At 41.9% G+C, this 20,538-nt stretch overlaps 1 protein-coding gene across 45 annotated transcripts in view; it reads left to right on the top strand.

Annotated features, from left to right (window-relative positions):
* PRKN (parkin RBR E3 ubiquitin protein ligase) overlaps positions 1-20,538 on the top strand; it is a 1,227,412-nt gene that overhangs the window by 703,661 nt on the left and 503,213 nt on the right. Inside the window, exons 9-10 of one of the 45 annotated variants that reach the window (XR_015133423.1) lie at positions 9,081-9,273; positions 9,423-10,361. The exons of 43 other annotated variants lie outside the window; for them this stretch is intronic. The gene's annotated coding sequence lies outside the window, so the exon portion shown is untranslated. Of the gene's footprint in view, positions 1-9,077; positions 9,274-9,422; positions 10,362-20,538 lie in introns of those variants that run through there. One more of the 45 variants, XR_015133422.1, reaches the window with a different exon arrangement.

Here is a 20,538-nt window from a genome sequence, read left to right as displayed (position 1 = left end):
AATTTACTGGAATCCCATCACCTCCACTAGCTTTGTTCCTAGTGATGCTTTCTAAAGCCCACTTGACTTCACATTCCAGGATGTCTGGCTCTAGGTGAGTGATCACACCATCGTGATTATCTTGGTTGTGAAGAAGGTTGAAAATGAAAAAAGCTCTAAATGATCATTTTCGAAGTGTATATTCAGAGTATCAGGAGTACGACTTTAGGAAAGTTACCACACTGTCCTCGCTCTTAAACCCTGGCACTCCGCAAGTGCAGACAGTTCTGGAGCAATCATTCAAAGTGCCTCCGGCCTGGGTACTTCTAGTTGGCTTGTCTCTCGCTTTCTTGTCTTCCTGGCAAGGTAACAATCTGCCCTCGACATTCTCAATCCTTCAGCTTGTATCTGACGCCCATGTCGTGACGAGGACATTTGTCGGTCCATCATGAGATAGCCCATTAGATGAGCAGTGGTTTCCAACTTGGTTTAGTGAAGAATCATTTAGGAAGCTTTGAAAAATACTGAATCTGGAGAAAAGCTACATTGATACGTATTTAGTTAGGTCTGGAGTTCAGTATAGAAATCTACTTAAGCACATTTCCAGGTTGAAAAAGAGACAGTTTCAAGTTTCAGTGAGGATAGTCAAAGCTTTGGTTTTTCCAGTAGTCATGTATGGATGTGAGAGTTGGATTATAAATAAAGCTGAGCACCGAAGAATTGATACTTTTGAACTGTGGCATTGGAGAAGACTCTTGAGAGTCCCTTGGACTGCAAGGAGATCTAACTAGTCCATCCTAAAGGAGATCAGTCCTGGGTGTTCATTGGAAGGACTGATGATGAAGCTGAAACCCCAGTATTTTGGCCACCTGATGCGAAGAGCTAACTCATTTGAAAAGACCCTTGAAAAGCATTTCCCTACTCTGAGTCATTTGTTCCCTAGCTTTCTCTGGCCAGTGGTATGCAGGATATTTGCTCTTTGACCCAGAGGCCAGATAACACAGAGTAAATGGTTGACCTCTTATTACTAGAAAACTTGTTCTACAAAACACCTCAAAGTGCATGCCATTGGGTTGATTCAACTGTATCATTTTGGCATAAAATGAACTTTTTATCCTACTCTCTCATTAAGAACCATTCCTACCTGTGTTTGACATATATAACTGTCTACTTGGGGCTATTTGATGGACACTAAAAGACCTAGCTTTTAAGCTTTAGTGCTGGAGAAGACTCTTAAGAGTCCCTTGGACAGCAAAGAAATCAGAGCAGTCAATCCTAAAGGAAATCAGCCTTGACTATTCATTGGAAGGACTGATGCTGAAGCTCTAATACTTTGGCTCCCTAATGCAAAGAGCCAGCTCACTGGAAAATATCCTGATGCTGGGAAAGATTGAAGGGTGGAGGGGAAGGGGGCAACAGAAGATGAGTTAGTTGGATGCCATCACTGACTCAGTGAACATGAATTTGAGCAAACTCCGGGAGATGGTGAAGGACAGGGAAGCCTGGCATACTGTAGTCCACGCAGTCACAAAGAGTTGGATGCAACTGAGCAACTGAACAATAACAAAAACATATCCTGCTCAAATGCTATTTCTACCAGTCTACCGGGAAGCTTCAAACTGTTCCTTCAGTCCCCTTGAGTTAAAGCTCATTAATATGCTAAATGCTTTCTTGGTTTCATCAGCCCTTAATTCTGCTTGTAGTAGCCATCATTTTGGCCATTAAATGGTAAAATTGTCAGGGGTGTTTCATAGCAAGTCAGGGGGTCGTGGTGAGGGTGTTTCAGAATCAAGGTGATGTTGAGCAGGGGCCATGTAACAGGAGCATGAAGCCCACCCTCCTGGAGGGAAGACGCCAGCTGAGGGCGCCAGTGGGATTTCGGTGGTCTCATGATTTTCTTCTGCCCTAGTTGTACTGCTGTGTACACTTAAAGTGGAAATGAAGGCTCAGAAAAGTTAGATGATTTGAGAGAGCATCTCTGTGCCAAGGAGAAGGTTTGGATCCACATGAGAATTCAGACCCTGAGCCATTTGCATCCTTTGTAATGGTCAATACATACAAATATGTATGTATATGTATGTATGTATGTAAATATGTATGTATATGTATGTAAATATAAAAATGACCTGATCTCTTAGAATGGGGCCTTTGGATTTGAAACTAGAATTTCTTGGTAGTCGATATAAAACATAAATACTTCTAAAAATCACAATGAAAATATTTTGAGAATAATTGAATTTTAATAAACTATTGAAATCTTGCCTGAGCATGAAAGATTTCAATCATTTCCAGAGGTTATTTTTTTTTTAAGGAAGGAGTTTATTAGTGTTTGATGTCATCAATTATCTTATAAAACTTGAAACAGTTCACGGATACTAGACTTTCTGAAAATCCAACTCTTATATGAGGTAGAAAATTGATAATTATTGAAAATAAATGTTAAAAGTTTTCAAAATCCTGAATGTGTCAATGATCAGACCTTGACTATAGCTATAAAGGAGATCAGTCCTGAGTGTTCATTGGAAGGACTGATGTTGAAGCTGAAACTCAAATACTTTGGTCACCTGATGCGAAGAGCTGACTCATTGGAAAAGACCGTGATGCTGGGAAAGATTGAAGGCGGGAGGAGAAGGGGATGACAGAGGAAGAGATGGTTGGATGGTATCACTGACTCAATGGAGATGAGTTTCAGTAAACTCCTGGAGTTAGTGATGGACAGGGAGACCTGGCATGCTACAGTCCATGGGGTCGCAAAGAGTCAGACACGAATGAGCGACTGAACTGAGATAGCTGTACTAGACACTATGCATTTTTGATATGAAAAGTAAAAACAAGGGACAGTTATTGACAACCTTAAATGCAAAAAAATAGGAACTCAGTAATCTCAAAATCAAGGATGATAATATTTGATCAGTAGTCAACAGTATATTGTTATATTGTTAAGTACTCAGAAGACTAATACTCAGTATGACTTAAAACAGGGCAAGAATCTTAAACAGATTTTATTAATAATTCATTTGGCAGCCTTTACAGAAATAAAAGCAGTACTGTAATCAGATGTATTTAAGTACGTTTTAGCTTCTCTACCTCTCTGGCAGTCTTTTCCCAAGTGTGATTATAAGTCTCAAGTTGTACAGCTGTTGGGTGAAAGCAGAAAATCACTGGTTAATTAATTAGACTCAGTGACCACTTGGAAATGTCCTACCTGAGTCCAGATGTCCTTGCATGGGAAAAAACCTGGAGGCCATCACAGAACGTGAGCTTTGACATCAGACAATCTTTATATTCCATTGCCTCCACTTGCTGCTGCTGCTGCTGCTAAGTCGCTTCAGTAGTGTCCGACTCTGTGCGACCCAGTGGACGGCAGCCCACCAGGCTCCCCCGTCCCTTGGATTCTGTGGACAAGAACACTGGAGTGGGTTGCCATTTCCTTCTCCAATGCATGAAAGTGAAAAGTGAAAGTGAAGTCGCTCAGTCGTATCCCGACTCTTAGAGGACCCCATGGACTACAGCCTACCAGGCTCCTCCATCCATGGAATTTTCCAGGCAAGAGTACTGGAGTGGGGTGCCATTGCCTTCTCTGTGCCTCCACTTACTAATAGTATAATTGTGGGCCAGTTTTTTCAGAGAAGTATTGTCAATGGCCATAATAATACCATGTCACCGAGTCATTAGGGCCCCACGTGAAATAGTGCAAGACTTGCTAAGCAGTCTTTTGTCCCATCCCATCTCATGATCCCATGAGAAGGATCGTGATTATTGCTCAGTGCATCAAGCAGAGATCCTAGTCCTATTTAGGTAGTTAGCCAGTTGGCAGATACTGATGAAAATGTATTTATAAAGAAAAATAGTCCAGGAAAAGAGAAAAAGAGTCCTTAAAAACATCCCACATGTATCCTTTAGAAGGATGAACTAACCACAAGCCTTTAGGGAACGTGAGGGCCTTAGAGGGAAAGGAGTGTTTCGTGCCCATGCTCCGCTGTGTCCGGCTCTTTGCAACCCCATGGATGGCAGCCTCCCAGGCTGCTCTGCCCAGGGAATTGTCCAGGCAGGAATACTGGAGCGGGTTGCCATTTCTTCCTCCACAGGATCTTCCCAACCCAGGGATCGAGGCTTCATCTCTTGCATCTCCTGCATTGGCAGGCAGAGGGATAAGCTAATAGTAGACAAAGAGGAAATTAGAGAAAGGCTTCACGCAGCGCAAGGCCTTTTCTGACAAGTGTCGCTTTATTTATTGCAGTGACTTCACTTCTGTAATCAAACATGTCAGCCTGCAGACTAGAGTGTTTGTTTGTTGGTTGCCGTTGCTTTGATTTTTACAGTTTGGAATATGAAATAATTATTTTCTTTGGAAAAGGAGGATTTCCGTTTTCTCTCAGACTATCCATGTGACTCCTGCTTGGTGTGGGGCAGCTACTAATTAAGATTTGCCTTTTGAGTCCTCAGAATTTTTAAAATACAGCTAGCATTGCATTTATGATCTTATCCAGTAAAACTGGGTCTGAAAGATTCGTTCTCTGTGTCTTTTGCCCTCTCTGATGGCTGTATGCATTTCAGGCTAACATAGCCTCGACCCAGTCCATGATGCAGCTTAGGGCCCTGTGACGTCTGATTTGGGATTCAGCCTGTTCCCAATAAGAAGCGACTTTCTGGGTAGAGGAGACAGTAGTTTCTGCAGAGAAGGGTAGAAGGTTACAAAACAGCAAGTCTGGGAAAGTTTCCAGACATGAAAACCACCAAGATTCCCAAGGTGCTTGGAAAAAAGAGGCAAACACAAGGCGATTGGCGTTTGGGTGGGGCTTTTGGGTAGTCCGCCCGGATTCATTGAGAACTTGCTTTTATTTGATTCTGGACTTTCAGCAGATTCATATTATCCATCAGCCTTTCTAAATCTCACACTGTACTCCCATGGCTGCATTGCTCCCAGCCCCTTTCCTACCTGATAACCAGCAGCAACCTAGCTTATATCTAGGCCTTTTTAAAAGCAATTGCTGCATTTCTTATGGCCATAGTTCACTATTTAACCAAAAACATGATAGCTTCTTGTTAACCCTCAGGAGAATAACTCTATTTGCGACCTGAAGAGAGATGAAAAATGGAAATAGGGTATCTCTCTCCAAGGATCTTGGAGTCTACGAGGGGGCGTCAAGGTCTGGGCTCCCCAGAAAGCTGAGCCTAGCGGGAGGGCTCTGTGCTGGATGGTACTTCATGTTGGCCCATGGGCCCATGATGCCAGCACAAGGGTCACAGACCCGGGGGTGAAGAAAGGGAGCTGGGGATGCCAGTGCCTGGCTCGGGCTGATGTCAAGGGCATCTGATAGCTCTGTACAAGGGACCCCTTTTTATACATCAGGAGTACTGGAGCGTCTCTGGGGCAGCATGAACGGGAAAGGCCAGCATGGGAGGCCAAGTGCTAGGATTCACCATGAGCAGCTGGTCAGGATCCACACAGAGCCGAGCAGGGGAGCAGCTGATGGACGAGGAAGTCTGTGTGTGTGTGTGTGTGTGTGTGTGTGTGTTAGTTGCTTAGTCGTGTCTGACTCCCTGCAACCCCATAGACTGTAGCCCACCAGGCCCCTCTGTCCATGGGATTCTCCAGGCAAGAACACTGGAGTGGGTTGCCATTGCCTTCTCCAAAAGGAACTATAGAAAGAAAGAAAGTGAAGTCTCTCAGTCGTGTCCGACTCTTTGCAACACTATGGCCTGTAGCCCTCCAGGCTCCTCTGCCCGTGGAATTTTCCAGGCAAGAATACTCGAGTCAGTAATCATTCTCGTTTCCAGGGGATCTTTCTGACCCAGGAATCAAAACCCAGGTCTCCTGCATTGCAGGTGGATTCTTTACGATCGAGCCACAAGATAAGTTCATAAAAAGAGTTAATATTTGATACCAGAGACAAATTTTAAGAAATACGATATGATATGAATGCCAAACATCGCCCCTATTAAATTATTAGTTTAGGGAAGTACAAGTTATTTTCATTTAACTTTTTATTTTGGATTGGGGTATAGCCGATGAACAGTGTTGTGATTGTTTCAGATGAACGGTGAGGGCACTCAGCCATACATGTACCTGTAGCCATTCTCCCACAAGCTCCCCAGGTTTTTAAAGTACTGCAGGTGAATTACCAAGATGACTTTGGGAAAGTTCCTTAACTACTTAAAGCTAGCTCATCCTCTCACTTCCACCAGGTCCACTCAATGAGGCACCTCCTGATCACTTTCTGAAAAACAGCCCCCAACCCACATGCTGCCCCCTCCAGAGGACTCCATCTGTCATCCTGCTGTAAGCTCCTCATGTGCTTACTGTTATATGAGGTCATATTGTGCATCTGTTTGCCACTTACTTATTTTCTCTCCCCAACACCAGGATGTAAGCCAAATAGGGTCAAAGTTTGTGTGTTTTGAGCAATACTGAGCCCCAGGATGTAGAACAGCGCCTAGTAAAAGCAAAACTTCTGTGAATAGTCATTGAAATATTTCCTTACTGAGGATGTAACAATGAAGTTATCGATTTAATTAATTTCTGTGAACATTAAAGGAGAAATTTATGTATGTGGCCTGTAGAGGCTCTGCCCAGAGAAGGCCATCAGTGAATGCTAGAATTCTCTATTTCATGACCCCACACTGTACCCCAAAGGCAGACATGCAATTGGAGTGTCCTAGCATTGGAGAAGGAAATGGCAGCCCACTCCAGGGTTCTTGCCTGGAGAATCCCGGGGATGGAGGAGCCTGGTGGGCTGCAGTCCATGGGGTCGCTGAGGGTCGGACACGAATGACGCCACTTAGCAGAACCACAGCCATGTTAAGAGTTCTGCGCATGGACTAAACCAGCTGAGAGTTACACACTAAGAACCCGGTGTGATTTCCTATCCTTACTCACAGAGGGAAAAATAGACACACATCTGGAAGTGTATGCAACAGCCACCAAATTCCTTCAAATGTGTACTTGTGTCTCAAAATTGTACACAGAGACCTGTGTGCTGTAAAAACCCACGAGGACGGGGTCTCTAGTCCTTCTGCCCACTAAGGATCCCTGGAAATATCCAGTCTCTCTTCCTAGAGTCAAACTGTAAAACATGGCACTTTTTACTGTACTTTTAAGAGTACAGTGCAACATCAGAGCTTGACAGGAGCCTGGAGCACCCTGTGTGTTCACGGCTAAGTGCACATGTGATTGCAAAGTGTCTGAAGCAATGGTTACATGGCTTCCTCTCTGAAGGCCCTTTCTTGATTGACGCAAATGCATGAAAACTAGGATCATTTCCCTGTATTCTTTCAGTGATTGCATCAGTGATTCTATATGCTCTCTATCAGAGACTTCTGGGCGGACATTTCACTGGAAGTGAGATGCATACCTCTACTAAAATAAAACACTCATCATTCCACCATGGCCTGTTTACTGAAAACTCTAGAAATGTTTCGTACACGTTTAGAATGTCACCATGTAAGTGACGGGAGTCAAGTTCCTGATAGTCATGAGCCATCTGTAAGGCTTGTTCTGCTGCAGTGTCTGCTAAGCACGTGACCACCACATTTGGTTCCGAAGCATACCTATTTTTCATTCACAGATTCTGATGGAATTTTCCTAGCTAGTCCTGCTCATTTTCTAAAATCACAGTATGTTACCGCTTTCCGTTTTTTTTTTTTTTTTTTAACTTTTATTTTATTTTTAAACTTTACAATATTGTATTAGTTTTGCCAAATATCGAAATGAATCTGCCACAGGTATACCCGCGTTCCCCATCCTGAACCCTCCTCCCTCCTCCCTCCCCTACCCTCCCTCTGGGTCGTCCCAGTGCACCAGCCCCAAGCATCCAGTACCGTGCATCGAACCTGGACTGGCGACTCGTTTCATACATGATATTATACATGTTTCAATGCTATTCTCCCAAATCTCCCCACCCTCTCCCTCTCCCACAGAGTCCACAAGACTGATCTATACATCGGTGTCTCTTTTGCTGTCTCGTACACAGGGTTATTGTTACCATCTTTCTAAATTCCATATATATGTGTTAGTATACTGTATTGGTGTTTTTCTTTCTGGCTTACTTCACTCTGTATAATAGGTTCCAGTTTTATCCATCTCATTAGAACTGATTCAAATGTATTCTTTTTAATGGCTGAGTAATACTCCATTGTGTATATGTACCACAGCTTTCTTATCCATTCATCTGCTGATGGGCATCTAGGTTGCTTCCATGTCCTGGCTATTATAAACAGTGCTGCGATGAACATTGGGGTACATGTGTCTCTTTCCCTTCTGGTTTCCTCAGTGTGTATGCCCAGCAGTGGGATTGCTGGATCATAAGGCAGTTCTATTTCCAGTTTTTTAAGGAATCTCCACACTGTTCTCCATAGTGGCTGTACTAGTTTGCATTCCCACCAACAGTGTAAGAGAGTTCCCTTTTCTCCACACCCTCTCCAGCATTTATTGCTTGTAGACTTTTGGATCGCAGCCATTCTGACTGGCGTGAAATGGTACCTCATAGTGGTTTTGATTTGCATTTCTCTGATAATGAGTGATGTTGAGCATCTTTTCATGTGTTTGTTAGCCATCTGTATGTCTTCTTTGGAGAAATGTCTATTTAGTTCTTTGGCCCATTTTTTTATTGGGTCATTTATTTTTCTGGAGTTGAGCTGTAGGAGTTGCTTGTATATTTTTGAGATTAGTTGTTTGTCTGTTGCTTCATTTGCTATTATTTTCTCCCATTCTGAAGGCTGCCTTTTCACCTTGCTAATAGTTTCCTTTGTTGTGCAGAAGCTTTTAAGGTTAATTAGGTCCCATTTGTTTATTTTTGCTTTTATTTCCAATATTCTGGGAGGTGGGTCATTGAGGATCCTGCTGTGATGTATGTCGGAGAGTGTTTTACCTATGTTCTCCTCTAGGAGTTTTATAGTTTCTGGTCTTACGTTTAGATCTTTAATCCATTTTGAGTTTATTTTTGTGTAAGGTGTTAGAAAGTGTTCTAGTTTCATTTTTTTAAAGATAACTTTTCTATGTTTCCGCTTTAATCATAGTTGGAACTAAGAGATGGTCCCCTTATCTGGAAAAGTTCTCACATCCAAGTTTTGATTTTTAATTTTTTTTTTTTTTTCAGTAGAATATCTCAAGAGAGACTGCCCTTTGGCATTTAGGGCAAGGAGAGGAAACCCTCTTCTCTTCTCGCTCCTTCGTCTGGCCTCCTCCTCCCCACTCTAGTAGGGAGTTACACGAGGGAGGCTGCACAGGGCCCTCAGTGTCAGCCAGACCTGAAGGCCAGTCCTGCTCCGTCCCTCACCCGCCTCTGAACACTGGTGAGTGAGAGCCCATCGCTTCCCTGGGAAAGGCTGTAGAGTGTCTTAATCCTTTTCCTGGGCAAAAATGTCCAACCTTACAGGGTTGTTGGCATGATTAAAAGTAATGTATGCCAAGTTTTCAGCTTGATCTTCAACCTGCCTCCCAGGTACACTGTAAACTTGGTGGAACCCCAGGCGGTGTGTGCCTGGTCCCCGCCGGGCCTGTCCCCAGCCTTGAGAGCCCTGTCGGAAGGCGGTGCAGAGTCACGGAGGAGGCTGCGTGAGTGCTGCCCGGCGGACAACGTCCAGAGCCTGTTCCTGGGCCCCTCACCGGAGGCTGGAGCTCTCTCTAGGGGAAATCTTCTTTCTCTCCAACCACGTACAAAAACAAGCAGCAGTTTCCATACAGTCAGTGGGTCTGTCTGTCTTTCTCTCTTTCCTGTACCTTTACTCTCTCTCTCTCTCTTTTCCTTATCTTTACTGAGTAGGTAATTAGTCTACATCTAAACTCTTCTCTCAATAAAAGTGTTCTTCAGTCTCCACCCCCTATTTCTAATTTAAGCACAAGGCATATTCCATAATGTCAATTCCAGATTAACCCCCCAGAGTTCTATAGTTAGCACTAAGAACATTCTTCATAATGAGACTCATCAGTGCTCCTAGTGAGAATTGATGTAGATGGAGTCCATGAAAACATTTATCACTGTCCCCGGCACAAAGTATACTACCAGTTATTAATAATTAATCCCTACTTTTTTATTGCCTTTCATTCACAGGCCAGAAGAATATTTAAATAGCGCCTCTGATGTCTTTTCTCTGCAATTAATATAAAATATTGATAGTCCTCTGATCATGAGGCATATAAAATATTACTTTGGTGGAAGAGTAAATAAACTGTGTTAAGCTTAAGCTGGCAATTCTGACTCATGCCAACAAAAGGAAACAGTGCCATAAATAATTCCAGAGAGAAGAACATGAGATCGTTATGTTGAGCGTATGTGAGTGGGGACTGTGTCAGAGAATTCACCTGGCTTTGTTTGGTGTGGCCTAATATGTACAAAACTAGTCCACCTGTCTAACTGAGTATAAAATTAAAGCACATTAAAACATAGTCATCTCCTTCTGTTTGGAACCTACCACGCTTGGAGTCTGTACCGCTGATTCGGTTGGCCATGTGCTGAGCTGTGGGTGGGCTTCCTATACTGTCACTTTTCTTTACACTGCCTGTCTTCTCAGTTTGCACTGCAGGCACCCCTTGGACAGGTCAAGATCTTAATATTAGGTCCCTTCCATAGCTGGCTGCCATTTTGTTTCATTTTGTTTGTATGCAAGAAATGCTCAAGATATATTTATTGGTTGAGTAAAAAGGGAAGGACAGAGGTAAGAAAATAGGGCTGAAATCTTGTGAAATCAGTTCATAAACTAAACTAAAACTTTGTGGATAATCTGAGTCAGTGCAGCTAGATGGCCCTGGTTCCTGAACCATTTGAGACCTGCCTTCCCTTCTCCCATTCACAGACTCCTTGTCCAGATCCCCAGTGTGTGCCAGAACGAGGGTCTGTCCAGGGAGAAGACAGCAAATAAGTCTGCAGGAAAATGAAAGGGAGTTGATGGATTTTGAGCATTTTGCTGGCATGTTGAAATGCGTACACTTGTACAGTAGTTTTAACATTCTTTGGCATTGCCCTTCTTTGGGATTGGTATAAAAACTGATCTTTTCTCTTTCTTAACATCTTTTGCTTTAGAAAAATATAAAAATGTGGTTCAGTCCCAGTGAGCTCCACATTATTTTTTATTGCCATTTATAGGGTATGTGAATGCTGGACAGCAATTTTTTTTTAATGCAATTTTAATTATATTACACCATAAAAATTCCATGGACAGAGGAGCCAGGTGGGCTATTATCCACAGAGTTGCAAAGAGTCAGACATGACTGAGCACAGTTCAGTTCAGTTGAGTTCAGTCACTCAGTCGTGTCCGACTCTTTGCAACCCCATGGACTGCAGCACTCCAGGCCTCCCTGTCCATCACCAAGTCCCAGAGCTTGCTCAAACTCATGTCCATCGAGTCGGTGATGCCATCCAACCATCTCATCCTCTGTCGTCCCCTTCTCCTCCTGCTTTCAGTCTTGCCCAGCATCAGGGTCTTTTCCAATGAGTCAGTTCTTCGAATCAGGTGGCCAACATATTGGAGTTTCAGCTTCAGCATCAGTCCTTCCAACGAAAAACCTTACTGACCTTTCAACCAGTCAGAGGTTGCAATGCCTTTTATCAATTTTTGCATTAGCAATTTTTGGTCCCATACAATTTTGTAACTAAATAATAATACACAAATACTTTTTAAAATTTTGTGGTCAACTTGTACTTTTTTAACCAAACTATAATTTCCTAGAGAGCAAGACTTATGCTTTGCATTCATCTACATTTTCTATCTGCCTAACTTAGAATGCTGCTGCTGCTGCTGCTAAGTCACTTCAGTCGTGTCCAACTCTGTGCAGCCCCATAGGTGGCAGCCCACCAGGCTCCCCTGTCCCTGGGATTCTCCAGGCAAGAACACTGGAGTGGGTTGCTATTTCCTTCTCCAATGCGTGAAAGTGAAAAGAGAAAGTGAAGTCTCTCAGTCATGTCTGACTCTTAGCAACCCCATGGACTGCAGCCTACCAGGCTCCTCCATCCATGGGATTTTCCAGGCAAGAGTACTGGAGTGAGGTGCCATCACCTTCTCCAACTTAGAATAGAGTCTTATAATCAGGAAATACTTGTTGGATTAAAGCCTATACTATGTCATTCTATGAAGTGCTGTTCCAGATCATGGGTCTGGGCTTGAGAGAGGCTATCACAGAAATAGCCTCATATTCATAAATTTTTATCAGGGATAAAGGAGGTTCAACCCACTTGGGTCCCAAACTGTTTCAAGTACAAAGTCTGCCCACAACATATTGCTAAAATCAGAAACTAGAAACTAGAACCTAGTTCTCTTGGGAATAACGTGTGCCTCTCTGCAGCATCAGACAGTTCCTTACAATGGCAAGTTGTATCTGCTATGTCATTAATCTAAGTAGCCAGCATCATCACCACCTTTTTCTTTTACTCTCGTCATCATCTTTTCATCTGTCAAAAGTGTACTTTCTCATGACCTTCTTGTAGACCGGAGAATGGGCCAAAAGTGACTGTGACCAACTCATGAGCTAAGAACAGATTTTACATGCCTAAGAGGTTGTAAGTTTCTTATTTGTTTATTGGCTTAGTAATAACACAGTGATACCTGAAAATCACAGGCTATTATTTTGGGGATACTGCAGGTTTGGTTCCAGATCACCTCAATAAGAGCAAATATCCCAGTGAAGTGAGTCACACAGATTTATTTTTTTTAGTTTCTCAGTGCATATAAAAGTTACGTTCACACTATACAGTAATCTAGTAAGTGTGCCATTACCTTATATCTAAAAAACAATGTACATATATTAAGTGAAAAATAATTCAGTGCTAAAAAAATCCTAACCATCAATCTGAAAATGCAAGGCTGTTGCAAAACTTCAATTTGTAGGAAAACACACACACACACAGAGTTATCGGCGAAGTGCAGTAAAGCAAAGCATGACAAAACGAGGTGTGCCTATGTAGAAAATTCCATTTTCAGTGCCCATAAACAAGGTTTGGAAGGATGCGGCCCCACACGTTTGTTTCAGGTTTCTGCAGCTGATTTTGAGCCACAGCGGTAGTTGAGTAGTTGCCACAGAGACTGTAGGCCTCAAACCGTAAGATATTTTCTATCAGGTCCTTTCAAGACATTTGACAGGAAAAAAAAATGAAGCTACTACGTCAAGATCAAAGACAGGTTTCCAGGGCTTTATAGTCTCAGGATGAAAGATGGAGAATCATCTCACAGTGCAGAGCAGATACATCCATTACAGATATAAAGACTGATGGCTTACGTGTACACACCTTGTCCACTTTCTGCCAGAACATGTGGCTCAGGGCCTGGATCAAAATGAAGACCCACGTGGGCTGGGAAAAATTAACCAAGACTTTCTTCAGAATCTGCAATATTTCCATAAAATTAGGTAAAATAGCCATGCCTGCGCTCCCCGTAAGCAATTGCAGCACTCCTTTTAGAAACTGTGTGCCTTCCAGTGTTAAAGCTTCCCGTGGACTCCCACCCCCCCCCCACGCACCCCCCGACACCTGGCAATGCCTTCACTTGGGGGAGGAGGCGAGACTGCTGGGGATTTCCACCCCGGCTCTGCTGCCGCTGTTCTGATGACGGGGTTATTTATCATCAGATACGAATTACCTTCACTATTACCTCCTGGAAATATCACATTCAACTTTGAGAAATCACGTAAGTAAGTGATACCCAAACTCATTTTTCCTGAAGAGTAGGACACACCCACAGGAAAAGGGAGGCATACTTGTTAAACATAAATTATTTTCCAGATTTTTTGTATCAGATTCATTCATGTTTGTGAGCTCTGAGCAGTTTGTTAATGTAAAAACTTGGAGACAACAGTGCAGAACTGTTCCTTATTTTAAAAAATCAATAGATGTTAATGACAAACAGGAAAGTAGAAATTCGTATCATATTCATATATATATATATTTATATTTATAAAATCTTGTGGAACATTTTTTTTTCTTTCTTTGAAACAATCTTTTATATTAGTCTTCTCTCTTAAAAATTGAAAATTCTTTTGGGAAAAATGTGTTGTAGAAATGAACAGTACAAAAATAGTTGTAATAATTGCAGGCAAATAATTTCCAACTTACACTCTCAAATCTCTTTATTTCGTCTGATATTTTGCTTGCTTTGAGACACTGCTGATAATGTTAGCCCAAAAACAGCTTGGTTCTTTATGACCTTTACATTTAGGTCAAAATCAGTTTATCTTGTACTCTAAAGTAAGAGTTTGTGAAGGTCTGATTACCTGCGCACGTACTGTATTATCTACATCTACCATGACTCTGCTATAGAGTCACGTACTGTTGCGTCCTTGACTGTCATACTCTTTCTCTTGAAACAAAATTCAAAATTCTGCTGAGTCAATTTAAAGATCTTACTGGCTTTGATCGTTGTTCATAGACCAGGCAGTACAGCATCTAGCAAGTAGAAAGCCGCTCAGCGGTGTGTGTCTGTGCACTCAGTCACTCTGTCATGGTCAACTCTTTGCAACCCCATGGACTGTAGCCCGCTAGGCCCTCTGTCCATGGACTTCTCCAGGAAAGAATACTGGTGCGGTGTGCCATTCCTCCTCCAGGGGATCTTCCCGACCCAGGGATCGAACCCATTTTTCTGTGCCTCCTGCACTGGCAGCCGGATTCTTTGCCAGTGAGCCACCAGTGAAGCCCTAATTGAAAGGCATGACTAAGCAATTACCCATTGGGTACAGAGCTGTCTCAAGGCCACCAGCTGTCATCTTAGGACCCCTAAGAGAAGAGCGGTGTTCTTTCTCCTCTGACAGGAGCAAGGATTAGAACAGAGGGATGACTCTCCCAGAAATTGAGAGAACATTACACCCAAGAGAATGCTGTTTCAGACTCACTCTGAAACGGAAAGTACATGGGCTCCATTAGCATCATTAAGGGAAGAGGCAAGAAGGGGATACTCAGCAAGCAGAAGTCTCTGGGTTGCTCTGACCTTGACTACCTTGATGGACAGAAGGGTTCCCAGAGCATCAGAATCTCTCCAAACCACATGGCGTATCAATTTTTCACAGGGTGCGCAGTCAGTCAGTCAGTTCAGTCATTCAGTCATGTCCAACTCTTTGGGACCCCATGACTATACGGTAGTCCATGGAATTCTCCAGCCCAGAATACTAGAGTGGGTAGTCTTTCCATTCTCCAGGGGATATGATATCTAAATGATATCTTAATGATAGAATATATTTAAAAGGACTCAATTGCTTTATCAAACATCTTTTGTAATGATGACCTTCTAGTTCTTTTGTTCTATTATTTATCAGTACCTTCTTTCCCTGTAGAAAAACTTATGCATGAGAAGGAATGATGGTAAATATGTTTTTTTAAATTCAATTGCAGCTGCTAATGCAGTGGATGTGGTTTCAATCCCTGGGTTAGGAAGATCCCCTGGAGGAGGAAATGGCAACCCACTCCAGTACTCTTGCCTGGAAAATCCCATGGACAGAGGAGCCTGGTTGGCTATCCTCCAGGGGATTGCAAAGAGTCAGACACGACTGCTAGACTGAGCACACACGCGTGATGTTCAGATCCTTGGTCATTTGTTATAGGCTATCTACTGAGTAGGTTTTTGTCAACATGATAATTGGGTGCTACAACAAAACTCCTCTGGCTGATACCTGGTAGCCATTTAACACTTCCTCAGTGTTAAGGGCGTGAAAAATTTGTTTCTCCATGAAGTTTTATCTTCACCTTTATAACTTCATAGCTTGGCAGGAGACTCGAGTTCACTTGAAGTTATCGTTTTCTGACGTCGTACTTGAACTACTATTAATGAACCCAGTGAGAGACCAGGCCAGGTATAGAAGTGGCCGTATTAATAACACAACACCTATATTGTTATTTTTCGAACTGAGTTTGCTAGAACTGCTTTGAGCCGATATTCTGTTTATATGACTGTGTCTAAAAATGTTAAATAAAAGGGTGTTAAGTCAGTGTGTACGTATGTACACACACACACACACACATCCTTCTGTATCAATTGATAATGTCATTTGAAAAAATGTTGAGTAGAGAGAGACTTGCTTATGCTCATGTGAGCCCCTCTTTTGAAACAGGACACACTGGTTCAGTGTGTGAACCACACTGAAGCTGGTGGCTGGCAAGCTAGGGTCCATGTACCAAATCTAGTCCACAGCCTGTTTTTGCAAATCGAGTTTTATTGAAATACAGCCAAACTCACTCATCTATGGTTGCTTTCATGCACCGGAGGAGAATGAAGTAGTTCTGCTAGGGAACATACGGTCCACAAAGCCGAACATTTACTATCCGATCCTTTACGAAAATGCGCGTCAACCCCTGATCTCAGCAAATGCACATTAGTGTTAGCAGTGACCCTAAGGACAGCCTGACCTTCAAGAAGAAATCACTTCTAAAGTATATAAACCCTGCTATCTTGGTGCTTGGAATCTTCCATTTTCTGTTGTCAAGGAGAGAAGGGAGAAAGGAGAAACAGTGGTAACTTTGGTGTTCCGATGCAGCTCAGAATAAACCAGCAAGCCAGAGTTTTAGAAACCTAGAGATCTCTTTCCCCTGTGATTACAGCCTGGGAAGAGGGCGATGTGTATTTGTAAAAATATATTGAAAATCATGTTTTGTCAGTTCCACTCACTATTTATTATAAGTGCGTATATTCTAGATCGCTCCAGTCATGTCTGACTCTTTTCGACCCTATGAACTGTAGCCGCCAGTCTCCTCTGTCCATGGGATTCCCCAGGCAGGAATACTGGAGTGGGTTGCCATGCCCCACTCCAGGGGAACTTCTGACCCAGGAAACAAGCCCGTGTCTTCTGCATTGCAGGCAGATTCTTTACCACAGAGCCACCTGGGAAGACCACTTATTATAAGCACCACCAAATTAAAAACAGAAACACTTTGAATGTACATCTTCTAATAGATTAAATCTAGTATGTTCGATAAATTTATGTGGAAGATTTAAAAAACCCTGAGTCACATTACAGAAAGCATATACCAGCACTGTTGAAGTTCAGTGGAAGATAGAGTTCATCTTCTGTCTTAATATGGAGAATATTACCTAAAGAACTATGTCAGAAAGTTTAGATATGAGTTGTAGGAGGTAGAGGCAGGGAACACTCAGAGCGAAGACATGGTGGGTATTATTAGACTTCTAAGCTAATTACAATAAAGAATGCATTTCAAAATGTGAAGAATAGCTGCTATTGTCTAACCTCATTTTATCAGTGAAGAAAGGGAGTTTTCAGGGAAGGAATATGCTGCAGCTGGCTGACGCATCCTGTTGGCGGAAGAACCGGAAGCACTCAGACTGCAAACCCACTGCACCTTTCATTTTGCCTACTGTTTTGTGACAGTTTATAAAAACTATGAAGTATTGTTAGGTAGCATATGCTTTATACTGCATTTGTGAGAAGGTTGAGAAAACTAGTTAGAAAATAATCCTATATGTCAGGGCTTCATTGGTAGCTCAGATGGTAAAGAAACTGCCTGCAAATCCAGGAGACCCAGGTTCAATCCTTGAGTTGGAAAGATACCCTGGAGAAGGGAATGGCTACCCCTTCCAGTATTTTTGCCTGGAGCGTTCCATGGAAAGAGGAGCCAGGTGGGCTGCAGTCCATGGGGGTGCAAAGAACCATACATTCAGTTCAGTCGCTCCGTGGGGTCCGACTCTGAGACCCCAAGGACTGCAGCACACCAGGCCTCCCTGTTCATCACCAACTCCCAGAGTTTACTCAAACTCATGTCCATTGAGTCGGTGATGCCATCCAACCATCTCGTCCTCTGTTGTCCCCTTCTCCTCCTCCCCTCAATCTTTCCCAGCGTCAGGGTCTTTTCATATGACTCAACTCCTTGCATCAGGTGGCCAAAGTATTAGAGCTTCAGCTTCAACATCAGTCCTTCCAACCAATATTCAGGACTGATTTCCTTTAGGATTAATTGTTGGGTTTCCTTGCAATCCAAGGGACTCTCAAGAGTCTTCTCCAACACTACATTTCAAAAGCATACCCCCTCAAAAAACCACACTAATTTTATGGAGTATTTGAAGAGAAACTGGAATCCATATGATTAGGTATTCTCATCATAGAATGGAGTATATCCCTTCATTTAATCAAGTCTACCTGAAGGTTATCTATGGGAACTTGATAGTTTTTTGATAAGTTGCCTGTGGTCCCTTGCGATATATGTACATGAGCTTGTCATCTTTAAGTTAAAATTTTTTTCTCTTCTTTCCATTCCATGATGATCTTTATATATCTTATTTCTGATTTTTTTTTTATTGTATTGTCCATGACATGTGGTAATATACATTAAACAGTAGGAGTGAAAATAAACATTTTTGTTTTGCTTCTGACTCTGGAAAAAATGTGTCTAAAGCTTCTTCATTAAATGTGATGTTTCCTTGTAAAAGGAAGAGGATTTCTTTTGAAATACATACACTTAATCATGGTAAGGAAATTCCTTTTTCTTCCTATTTTTGCATCAGCCTCATATATCTATATATAAACTTATATGTGAGTGCACGCTCAATTATTCAGTTATGTCTGACTCTTTGCAGCCACAGGTACCATAACCTTCCAGGTTTCTCTGTCCGTGGAATTTTCTAGTCAAGAATACTGGAGTGGGTCGCCGTTTCCTACTTCAGGGGATCTTCCTGACACAGGATCGAGTCTGTGTCTCTTTATCTCCTCCGTCGGTGGGCAGATTCATCACCAACTGCAGCACCTGGGAAGCCGCATCTGTAACTCTCTCTCTGTCTGTCCGTCTGTCCGTGTCTCTGTCTGTCTGCACTGAACTATTTCTGATGTTTTCTCAGCATCTTTCAAGGTATTTTCCAAGTATTTTCTCCTCCAGTCTATTACATTCAGGAACCACATAAACAAATTTTCTGATTCTAAACTATTCCTGCATCCTGGGAATAAACCTTTCTTGGTTCTGTTAAGAAAAAAAAGAAAAAATCCTTACAGTCTTCTGTAAGGATTTTCGCTCTATATTCCTTTGGGAAGTTGGCCTGTGACTTTCTTATATTGTTATCCAGTTATATTAGTATTAAGGTTATATTAGTCTCACAATATAAGGTTGTTTTCAATATTTGAAATAAGTTATGTAAAATAAGGATTATTTGTTATATATTATTACAATGTAAAAAAAAAAAATCCAGTTAAAAACCGTGTCATAAAGGGGGGATTATATTTGAGCTTACTCTGAAGCATAAAGTTATTGTCGTTATAAGAGTGAACAATTTAAAAAAAAAGTGACTCCAGACATATAAAACAAACTCGTGGTTACCAAGCAGGGGAAAGGGCTGGGGTGAACTGGGGACCTGGGACTGACATGTGCACACTGTGCTTATGAGACAGATGACTGATGAGAACCTGCTCTGCAGCACAGGTCACTCTCCTCGGTGCTCTGTGCTGACCTGCACGGGAAGGAAATCCACAAGATCGTGGGTTTATGGACACACAAAGCTGATTGACTTTGCTGCACAGCAGAAACTAACACCACACTGTAAAGCAGCTATACTCTAATAAAAATTAATTTAAAAAATAATACATTTTTAAAAGTTCAAAAAGGAATTTGACTCACTCAGCCAGTAGGGTTTTAGCAGTCTGTGTCTGGAGTCCTTTACTAAGTTCTGGGGTGTTGAGCTATAAATGTATGGCAATAAATAAATGAGTTAATGGTTGTGGACATATTAAGTTAATTTTAATACTGTTTGGATCCCTATCCAAATCCTAAAGGAAGAATAAAGTAGTAAAAATGAGGATTTGAGAATGAATGAATAAGGATGTTTCAAATTTACTCCTTGTAAACCAATGTTTGTTAACTCTAGTGGCATATTAGAATCACTTGAGAAGGTCTTACAATTATTAATGCCCAGACTCCAACCCAAACCATTGCTGAAAGAATTTCTGGCTGGGGAGTGATGGAAAACCAGCATCAGTTTTTTGTTTTTTTTTTTTTTTAAAGTTCCCCAGATAATCTTAATGCTTGATGAGGACTGGGACCCACTGTTCTAGATCTAAGGATAGGATATTAAATTTGCTGTGTAGATTTCAAGAAGAATAGATATAAGTGCCAGGAGAAAAGCTCAAGAAATAAATTAATCCTGCTGTTGTGACTGCCTTCTAGAAGGCTGTTCATCATGGGAGCTTTCCGTTTTATTCTTTACTATTTTGAAAAAAGCATTAACCTAAGTTTACACAGATCATATAGTAGCTCTCCAACCTACTGTGCAAATAGAACCGCCTGATCACTGTGGGTTGCAGAGACACAAAACACACTTTTCACAGTTGATGTTTGCTTGTTTTTGCCCTTCACGCTCATTCCTTGTGACCAACATTTCATGATAAATGCAGCAAGAAGCATTTCTCAGTTTCAGTAAATTTTTAGTCTTTAAAATTTTCAGTCCTTCTCTTTTCATTGTCCCAGAGCTATCTCAAATGAATTAACACTTGGAACATTTTCACTGCTTTTGCCACTAAACAGGCATGAGAAGACTAATAACGTTTCTATAAAATTCTCGGAGCTGAGCATAAAAACCTGTCAACATTTTGCAGATTGACCAACAACTCAATGCTTTCATTCTTTGCCTTATTTATGAAATTGTGTGATA

Source organism: Bos grunniens, chromosome 9, assembly GCF_055505025.1.
Source record: "Bos grunniens cultivar Pamir isolate PY7600 chromosome 9, Bosgru_T2T1.0, whole genome shotgun sequence".
In the NCBI taxonomy this organism is placed as follows: domain Eukaryota; kingdom Metazoa; phylum Chordata; class Mammalia; order Artiodactyla; family Bovidae; genus Bos; species Bos grunniens.
This window is presented reverse-complemented; position numbering and strand designations above follow the sequence as displayed.